The following is a 13,712-nucleotide window of genomic DNA, read 5'->3' as shown; positions in this document are numbered from 1 at the left end:
ACGTAATACGTTATAGCGTTATACCATATAACGTAATACGTTATAACGTTATACCATATAACGTAATACGTTATAACGTTATACCATATAACGTAATACGTTATAACGTTATACCATATAACGTAATAGGTTATAACGTTATACCATATGACGTTATGTCATATAACGTAATACGTAATAACGTTATACCATATAACGTAATACGTTATAACGTTATACCATATAACGTAATACGTTATAGCGTTATACCGTATAACGTAATACGTTATAACGTTATACCATATAACGTAATACGTTATAACGTTATACCATATAACGTAATACGTTATAACGTTATACCATATAACGTAATACGTTATAACGTTATACCAAATAACGTAATACGTTATAACGTTATACCATATGACGTAATACCATATAACGTAATACGTTATAACGTTATACCATATAACGTAATACGTTATAACGTTATACCACATAACGTAATACGTTATAACGTTATACCATATAACGTAATACGTTATAACGTTATACCATATAACGTAATACGTTATAACGTTATACCATATGACCTTATATCATATAACGTAATACGTTATTGCGTTATACCATATAACGTAATACGTTGTAACGTCATACCATATAACGCAATACGTTATAACGTTATACCATATAACGTAATACGTTATAACGTTATACCATATAACGTAATACGTTATAACGTTAAACCAAATAACGTAATACGTTAAAACGTTATACCATATGACGTTATATCATATAACGTAATACGTTATAACGTTATACCATATGACGTTATTCCATATAACGTAATACGTTATAACGTTATACCATATAACGTAATACGTTATAAAGTTATACCATATGACGTAATACCATATAACGTAATACGTTATAACGTTATACCATATAACGTAATACGTTATAACGTTATACCATATGACGTTATATCATATAACGTAATACGTTATACAGTTATACCATATAACGTAATACGTTATAACGTTATACCATATAACGTAATACGTTATAACGTTATACCATATAACGTAATACGTTATAACGTTATACCAAATAACGTAATACGTTATAACGTTATACCATATGACGTTATATCATATAACGTAATACGTTATAACGATATACCATATAACATAATACGTTATAACGTTATACCATATGACGTAATACCATATAACGTAATACGTTATAACGTTATACCATATAACGTAATACGTTATAACGTTATACCATATAACGTAATACGTTATAACGTTATACCATATGACGTAATACCATATAACGTAATACGTTATAACGTTATACCATATAACGTAATACGTTATAACGGTATACCATATAACGTAATACGTTATTACGTTATACCATATGACGTTACATCATATAACGTAATACGTTATAACGTTATACCATATAACGTAATACGTTATAACGTTATACCATATGACGTAATACCATATAACGTAATACGTTATAACGTTATACCATATAACGTAATACGTTATAGCGTTATACCATATAACGTAATACGTTATAACGTTATACCATATAACGTAATACGTTATAACGTTATACCATATAACGTAATACGTTATAGCGTTATACCATATAACGTAATACGTTATAACGTTATACCATATAACGTAATACGTTATAACGTTATACCGTATAACGTAATACGTTATAACGTTATACCATATAACATGATATGTTATAACGATATACCATATGACGTAATACCATATAACGTAATACGTTATAACGTTATACCATATAACGTAATAGGTTATAACGTTATACCATATGACGTTATGTCATATAACGTAATACGATATAACGTTATACCATATAACGTAATACGTTATAACGTTATACCATACAACGTAATACGTTATAACGTTATACCATATAACATAATACGTTATATCGTTATACCATATAACGTAATACGTTATAACGTTATACCATATAACGTAATACGTTATAACGTTATACCAAATAGCGTAATACGTAATAACGTTATACCATATGACGTAATACCATATAACGTAATACGTTATAACGTTATACCATATAACGTAATACGTTATAACGTTATACCATATAACGTAATACGTTATAACGTTATACCATATGACGTAATACCATATAACGTAATACGTTATAACGTTATACCACATAACGTAATACGTTATAACGTTATACCATATAACGTAATACGTTGCAACGTTATACCATATAACGTAATACGTTATAACGTTATACCATATAACGTAATACGTTATAACGCTATACCAAATAACGTAATACGTTATAACGTTATACCATATGACGTTATATCATATAACGTAATACGTTATAACGTTATACCATATGACGTTATTCCACACAACGTAATACGTTATAACGTTATACCATATAACGTAATACGTTATAGCGTTATACCATATAACGTAATACGTTATAACGTTATACCATATAACGTAATACGTTATAACGTTATACCATATAACGTAATACGTTATAACGGTATACCATATAACGTAATACGTTATTACGTTATACCATATGACGTTACATCATATAACGTAATACGTTATAGCGTTATACCATATAACGTAATACGTTATAACGTTATACCATATAACGTAATACGTTATAACGTTATACCATATAACGTAATACGTTATAACGTTATACCATATGACGTTATTCCATATAACGTAATACGTTATAACGTTATACCATATAACGTAATACGTTATAACGTTATACCATATGACGTTATATCATATAACGTAATACGTTATAGCGTTATACCATATAACGTAATACGTTATAACGTTATACCATATAACGTAATACGTTATAACGTTATACCATATAACGTAATACGTTATAACGTTATACCATATAACGTAATACGTTATAACGTTATACCATATAACGTAATACGTTATAAGGTTATACCATATAACGTAATACGTTATAACGTTATACCATATAACGTAATACGTTATAACGTTATACCAAATAACGTAATACGTTATAACGTTATACCATATGACGTTATATCATATAACGTAATACGTTATAACGTTATACCATATGACGTTATTCCATATAACGTAATACGTTATAACGTTATACCATATAACGTAATACATTATAACGTTATACCATATGACGTAATACCATATAACGTAATACGTTATAACGTTATACCATATAACGTAATACGTTATAACGTTATACCATATGACGTTATATCATATAACGTAATACGTTATAGCGTTATACCATATAACGTAATACGTTATAACGTTATACCATATAACGTAATACGTTATAACGTTATACCATATAACGTAATACGTTATAACGCTATACCATATAACGTAATAAGTTATAACGTTATACCATATAACGTAATACGTTATAACGTTATACCATATAACGTAATACGTTATAACGTTATACCATATAACGTAATACGTTATAACGTTATACCAAATAACGTAATACGTTATAACGTTATACCAAATAACGTAATACGTTATAACGTTATACCATATGACGTAATACCATATAACGTAATACGTTATAACGTTATACCACATAACGTAATACGTTATAACGTTATACCATATAACGTAATACGTTGCAACGTTATACCATATAACGTAATACGTTATAACGTTATACCATATAACGTAATACGTTATAACGTTATACCAAATAACGTAATACGTTATAACGTTATACCATATGACGTTGTATCATATAACGTAATACGTTATAACGTTATACCAAATAACGTAATACGTTATAACGTTATACCAAATAACGTAATACGTTATAACCTTATACCATATGACGTAATACCATATAACGTAATACGTTATAACGTTATACCATATAACGTAATACGTTATAAAGTTATACCATATAACGTAATACGTTATAACGGTATACCATATAACGTAATACGTTATTACGTTATACCATATGACGTTACATCATATAACGTAATACGTTATAGCGTTATACCATATAACGTAATACGTTATAACGTTATACCATATAACGTAATACGTCATAACGTTATACCATATAACGTAATACGTTATAACGTTATACCATATAACGTAATACGTTATAACGTTATACCATATATCATGATATGTTATAACGATATACCATATGACGTATTACGTTATAACGTTATATGATATGACGTTACATCATATAACGTAATACGTTATAGCGTTATACCATATAACGTAATACGTTATAACGTTATACCATATAACGTAATACGTTATAACGTTATACCATATAACGTAATACGTTATAACGTTATACCATATAACGTAATAGGTTATAACGTTATACCATATGACGTTATGTCATATAACGTAATACGTAATAACGTTATACCATATAACGTAATACGTTATAACGTTATACCATATAACGTAATACGTTATAGCGTTATACCGTATAACGTAATACGTTATAACGTTATACCATATAACGTAATACGTTATAACGTTATACCATATAACGTAATACGTTATAACGTTATACCATATGACGTTATATCATATAACGTAATACGTTATACAGTTATACCATATAACGTAATACGTTATAACGTTATACCATATAACGTAATACGTTATAACGTTATACCATATAACGTAATACGTTATAACGTTATACCATATATCATGATATGTTATAACGATATACCATATGACGTATTACGTTATAACGTTATATGATATGACGTTACATCATATAACGTAATACGTTATAGCGTTATACCATATAACGTAATACGTTATAACGTTATACCATATAACGTAATACGTTATAACGTTATACCATATAACGTAATACGTTATAACGTTATACCATATAACGTAATAGGTTATAACGTTATACCATATGACGTTATGTCATATAACGTAATACGTAATAACGTTATACCATATAACGTAATACGTTATAACGTTATACCATATAACGTAATACGTTATAGCGTTATACCGTATAACGTAATACGTTATAACGTTGTACCATATAACGTAATACGTTATAACGTTATACCATATAACGTAATACGTTATAACGTTATACCATATAACGTAATACGTTATAACGTTATACCAAATAACGTAATACGTTATAACGTTATACCATATGACGTAATACCATATAACGTAATACGTTATAACGTTATACCATATAACGTAATACGTTATAACGTTATACCACATAACGTAATACGTTATAACGTTATACCATATAACGTAATACGTTATAACGTTATACCATATAACGTAATACGTTATAACGTTATACCATATGACCTTATATCATATAACGTAATACGTTATTGCGTTATACCATATAACGTAATACGTTGTAACGTTATACCATATAACGCAATACGTTATAACGTTATACCATATAACGTAATACGTTATAACGTTATACCATATAACGTAATACGTTATAACGTTATACCAAATAACGTAATACGTTATAACGTTATACCATATGACGTTATATCATATAACGTAATACGTTATAACGTTATACCATATGACGTTATTCCATATAACGTAATACGTTATAACGTTATACCATATAACGTAATACGTTATAACGTTATACCATATGACGTAATACCATATAACGTAATACGTTATAACGTTATACCATATAACGTAATACGTTATAGCGTTATACCATATAACGTAATACGTTATAACGTTATACCATATAACGTAATACGTTATAACGTTATACCATATAACGTAATACGTTATAGCGTTATACCATATAACGTAATACGTTATAACGTTATACCATATAACGTAATACGTTATAACGTTATACCGTATAACGTAATACGTTATAACGTTATACCATATAACATGATATGTTATAACGATATACCATATGACGTAATACCATATAACGTAATACGTTATAACGTTATACCATATAACGTAATAGGTTATAACGTTATACCATATGACGTTATGTCATATAACGTAATACGATATAACGTTATACCATATAACGTAATACGTTATAACGTTATACCATACAACGTAATACGTTATAACGTTATACCATATAACATAATACGTTATATCGTTATACCATATAACGTAATACGTTATAACGTTATACCATATAACGTAATACGTTATAACGTTATACCAAATAGCGTAATACGTAATAACGTTATACCATATGACGTAATACCATATAACGTAATACGTTATAACGTTATACCATATAACGTAATACGTTATAACGTTATACCATATAACGTAATACGTTATAACGTTATACCATATGACGTAATACCATATAACGTAATACGTTATAACGTTATACCACATAACGTAATACGTTATAACGTTATACCATATAACGTAATACGTTGCAACGTTATACCATATAACGTAATACGTTATAACGTTATACCATATAACGTAATACGTTATAACGCTATACCAAATAACGTAATACGTTATAACGTTATACCATATGACGTTATATCATATAACGTAATACGTTATAACGTTATACCATATGACGTTATTCCACACAACGTAATACGTTATAACGTTATACCATATAACGTAATACGTTATAGCGTTATACCATATAACGTAATACGTTATAACGTTATACCATATAACGTAATACGTTATAACGTTATACCATATGACGTTATATCATATAACGTAATACGTTATAACGATATACCATATAACATAATACGTTATAACGTTATACCATATGACGTAATACGATATAACGTAATACGTTATAACGTTATACCATATAACGTAATACGTTATAACGTTATACCATATAACGTAATACGTTATAACGTTATACCATATGACGTAATACCATATAACGTAATACGTTATAACGTTATACCATATAACGTAATACGTTATAACGGTATACCATATAACGTAATACGTTATTACGTTATACCATATGACGTTACATCATATAACGTAATACGTTATAACGTTATACCATATAACGTAATACGTTATAACGTTATACCATATGACGTAATACCATATAACGTAATACGTTATAACGTTATACCATATAACGTAATACGTTATAGCGTTATACCATATAACGTAATACGTTATAACGTTATACCAAATAACGTAATACGTTATAACGTTATACCATATGACGTTATATCATATAACGTAATACGTTATAACGATATACCATATAACATAATACGTTATAACGTTATACCATATGACGTAATACCATATAACGTAATACGTTATAACGTTATACCATATAACGTAATACGTTATAACGTTATACCATATAACGTAATACGTTATAACGTTATACCATATGACGTAATAGGTTATAACGTTATACCATATGACGTTATGTCATATAACGTAATACGTAATAACGTTATACCATATAACGTAATACGTTATAACGTTATACCATATAACGTAATACGTTATAGCGTTATACCGTATAACGTAATACGTTATAACGTTGTACCATATAACGTAATACGTTATAACGTTATACCATATAACGTAATACGTTATAACGTTATACCATATAACGTAATACGTTATAACGTTATACCAAATAACGTAATACGTTATAACGTTATACCATATGACGTAATACCATATAACGTAATACGTTATAACGTTATACCATATAACGTAATACGTTATAACGTTATACCACATAACGTAATACGTTATAACGTTATACCATATAACGTAATACGTTATAACGTTATACCATATAACGTAATACGTTATAACGTTATACCATATGACCTTATATCATATAACGTAATACGTTATTGCGTTATACCATATAACGTAATACGTTGTAACGTTATACCATATAACGCAATACGTTATAACGTTATACCATATAACGTAATACGTTATAACGTTATACCATATAACGTAATACGTTATAACGTTATACCAAATAACGTAATACGTTATAACGTTATACCATATGACGTTATATCATATAACGTAATACGTTATAACGTTATACCATATGACGTTATTCCATATAACGTAATACGTTATAACGTTATACCATATAACGTAATACGTTATAACGTTATACCATATGACGTAATACCATATAACGTAATACGTTATAACGTTATACCATATAACGTAATACGTTATAGCGTTATACCATATAACGTAATACGTTATAACGTTATACCATATAACGTAATACGTTATAACGTTATACCATATAACGTAATACGTTATAGCGTTATACCATATAACGTAATACGTTATAACGTTATACCATATAACGTAATACGTTATAACGTTATACCGTATAACGTAATACGTTATAACGTTATACCATATAACATGATATGTTATAACGATATACCATATGACGTAATACCATATAACGTAATACGTTATAACGTTATACCATATAACGTAATAGGTTATAACGTTATACCATATGACGTTATGTCATATAACGTAATACGATATAACGTTATACCATATAACGTAATACGTTATAACGTTATACCATACAACGTAATACGTTATAACGTTATACCATATAACATAATACGTTATATCGTTATACCATATAACGTAATACGTTATAACGTTATACCATATAACGTAATACGTTATAACGTTATACCAAATAGCGTAATACGTAATAACGTTATACCATATGACGTAATACCATATAACGTAATACGTTATAACGTTATACCATATAACGTAATACGTTATAACGTTATACCATATAACGTAATACGTTATAACGTTATACCATATGACGTAATACCATATAACGTAATACGTTATAACGTTATACCACATAACGTAATACGTTATAACGTTATACCATATAACGTAATACGTTGCAACGTTATACCATATAACGTAATACGTTATAACGTTATACCATATAACGTAATACGTTATAACGCTATACCAAATAACGTAATACGTTATAACGTTATACCATATGACGTTATATCATATAACGTAATACGTTATAACGTTATACCATATGACGTTATTCCACACAACGTAATACGTTATAACGTTATACCATATAACGTAATACGTTATAGCGTTATACCATATAACGTAATACGTTATAACGTTATACCATATAACGTAATACGTTATAACGTTATACCATATGACGTTATATCATATAACGTAATACGTTATAACGATATACCATATAACATAATACGTTATAACGTTATACCATATGACGTAATACGATATAACGTAATACGTTATAACGTTATACCATATAACGTAATACGTTATAACGTTATACCATATAACGTAATACGTTATAACGTTATACCATATGACGTAATACCATATAACGTAATACGTTATAACGTTATACCATATAACGTAATACGTTATAACGGTATACCATATAACGTAATACGTTATTACGTTATACCATATGACGTTACATCATATAACGTAATACGTTATAACGTTATACCATATAACGTAATACGTTATAACGTTATACCATATGACGTAATACCATATAACGTAATACGTTATAACGTTATACCATATAACGTAATACGTTATAGCGTTATACCATATAACGTAATACGTTATAACGTTATACCAAATAACGTAATACGTTATAACGTTATACCATATGACGTTATATCATATAACGTAATACGTTATAACGATATACCATATAACATAATACGTTATAACGTTATACCATATGACGTAATACCATATAACGTAATACGTTATAACGTTATACCATATAACGTAATACGTTATAACGTTATACCATATAACGTAATACGTTATAACGTTATACCATATGACGTAATACCATATAACGCAATACGTTATAACGTTATACCATATAACGTAATACGTTATAACGTTATACCATATAACGTAATACGTTATAACGTTATACCATATAACGTAATACGTTATAACGTTATACCAAATAACGTAATACGTTATAACGTTATACCATATGACGTTATATCATATAACGTAATACGTTATAACGTTATACCATATGACGTTATTCCATATAACGTAATACGTTATAACGTTATACCATATAACGTAATACGTTATAACGTTATACCATATGACGTAATACCATATAACGTAATACGTTATAACGTTATACCATATAACGTAATACGTTATAACGTTATACCATATGACGTTATATCATATAACGTAATACGTTATACAGTTATACCATATAACGTAATACGTTATAACGTTATACCATATAACGTAATACGTTATAACGTTATACCATATAACGTAATACGTTATAACGTTATACCAAATAACGTAATACGTTATAACGTTATACCATATGACGTTATATCATATAACGTAATACGTTATAACGATATACCATATAACATAATACGTTATAACGTTATACCATATGACGTAATACCATATAACGTAATACGTTATAACGTTATACCATATAACGTAATACGTTATAACGTTATACCATATAACGTAATACGTTATAACGTTATACCATATGACGTAATACCATATAACGTAATACGTTATAACGTTATACCATATAACGTAATACGTTATAACGGTATACCATATAACGTAATACGTTATTACGTTATACCATATGACGTTACATCATATAACGTAATACGTTATAACGTTATACCATATAACGTAATACGTTATAACGTTATACCATATGACGTAATACCATATAACGTAATACGTTATAACGTTATACCATATAACGTAATACGTTATAGCGTTATACCATATAACGTAATACGTTATAACGTTATACCATATAACGTAATACGTTATAACGTTATACCATATAACGTAATACGTTATAGCGTTATACCATATAACGTAATACGTTATAACGTTATACCATATAACGTAATACGTTATAACGTTATACCGTATAACGTAATACGTTATAACGTTATACCATATAACATGATATGTTATAACGATATACCATATGACGTAATACCATATAACGTAATACGTTATAACGTTATACCATATAACGTAATAGGTTATAACGTTATACCATATGACGTTATGTCATATAACGTAATACGATATAACGTTATACCATATAACGTAATACGTTATAACGTTATACCATACAACGTAATACGTTATAACGTTATACCATATAACATAATACGTTATATCGTTATACCATATAACGTAATACGTTATAACGTTATACCATATAACGTAATACGTTATAACGTTATACCAAATAGCGTAATACGTAATAACGTTATACCATATGACGTAATACCATATAACGTAATACGTTATAACGTTATACCATATAACGTAATACGTTATAACGTTATACCATATAACGTAATACGTTATAACGTTATACCATATGACGTAATACCATATAACGTAATACGTTATAACGTTATACCACATAACGTAATACGTTATAACGTTATACCATATAACGTAATACGTTGCAACGTTATACCATATAACGTAATACGTTATAACGTTATACCATATAACGTAATACGTTATAACGCTATACCAAATAACGTAATACGTTATAACGTTATACCATATGACGTTATATCATATAACGTAATACGTTATAACGTTATACCATATGACGTTATTCCACACAACGTAATACGTTATAACGTTATACCATATAACGTAATACGTTATAGCGTTATACCATATAACGTAATACGTTATAACGTTATACCATATAACGTAATACGTTATAACGTTATACCATATAACGTAATACGTTATAACGGTATACCATATAACGTAATACGTTATTACGTTATACCATATGACGTTACATCATATAACGTAATACGTTATAGCGTTATACCATATAACGTAATACGTTATAACGTTATACCATATAACGTAATACGTTATAACGTTATACCATATAACGTAATACGTTATAACGTTATACCATATAACGTAATACGTTATAACGTTATACCATATATCATGATATGTTATAACGATATACCATATGACGTATTACGTTATAACGTTATATGATATGACGTTACATCATATAACGTAATACGTTATAGCGTTATACCATATAACGTAATACGTTATAACGTTATACCATATAACGTAATACGTTATAACGTTATACCATATAACGTAATACGTTATAACGTTATACCATATAACGTAATAGGTTATAACGTTATACCATTTGACGTTATATCATATAACGTAATACGTAATAACGTTATACCATATAACGTAATACGTTATAACGTTATACCATATAACGTAATACGTTATAGCGTTATACCGTATAACGCAATACGTTATAACGTTATACCATATAACGTAATACGTTATAACGTTATACCATATAACGTAATACGTTATAACGTTATACCATATAACGTAATACGTTATAACGTTATACCAAATAACGTAATACGTTATAACGTTATACCATATGACGTAATACCATATAACGTAATACGTTATAACGTTATACCATATAACGTAATACGTTATAACGTTATACCACATAACGTAATACGTTATAACGTTATACCATATAACGTAATACGTTATATCGTTATACCATATAACGTAATACGTTATAACGTTATACCATATGACCTTATATCATATAACGTAATACGTTATTGCGTTATACCATATAACGTAATACGTTGTAACGTTATACCATATAACGTAATACGTTATAACGTTATACCAAATAACGTAATACGTTATAACGTTATACCATATGACGTTATATCATATAACGTAATACGTTGTAACGTTATACCATATGACGTTATTCCATATAACGTAATACGTTATAACGTTATACCATATAACGTAATACGTTATAATGTTATACCATATGACGTAATACCATATAGCGTAATACGTTATAACGTTATACCATATAACGTAATACGTTATAACGTTATACCATATGACGTTTAATCATATAACGTAATACGTTATACAGTTATACCATATAACGTAATACGTTATAACGTTATACCATATAACGTAATACGTTATAACGTTATACCATATAACGTAATACGTTATAACGTTATACCAAATAACGTAATACGTTATAACGTTATACCATATGACGTTATATCATATAACGTAATACGTTATAACGTTATACCATATAACGTAATACGTTATAACGTTATACCATATGACGTAATACCATATAACGTAATACGTTATAACGTTATACCATATAACGTAATACGTTATAACGTTATACCATATAACGTAATACGTTATAACGTTATACCATATGACGTAATACCATATAACGTAATACGTTATAACGTTATACCATATAACGTAATACGTTATAACGGTATACCATATAACGTAATACGTTATTACGTTATACCATATGACGTTACATCATATAACGTAATACGTTATAACGTTATACCAAATAACGTAATACGTTATAACGTTATACCATATGACGTTATATCATATAACGTAATACGTTGTAACGTTATACCATATGACGTTATTCCATATAAC

The sequence above is a fragment of the Bombus huntii genome, chromosome 10 (genome assembly GCF_024542735.1).
Source record: "Bombus huntii isolate Logan2020A chromosome 10, iyBomHunt1.1, whole genome shotgun sequence".
In the NCBI taxonomy this organism is placed as follows: Eukaryota; Metazoa; Arthropoda; class Insecta; order Hymenoptera; family Apidae; genus Bombus; species Bombus huntii.
The sequence above is the reverse complement of the archived record's forward strand: the minus strand, read 5'-3'. Positions refer to the sequence as shown.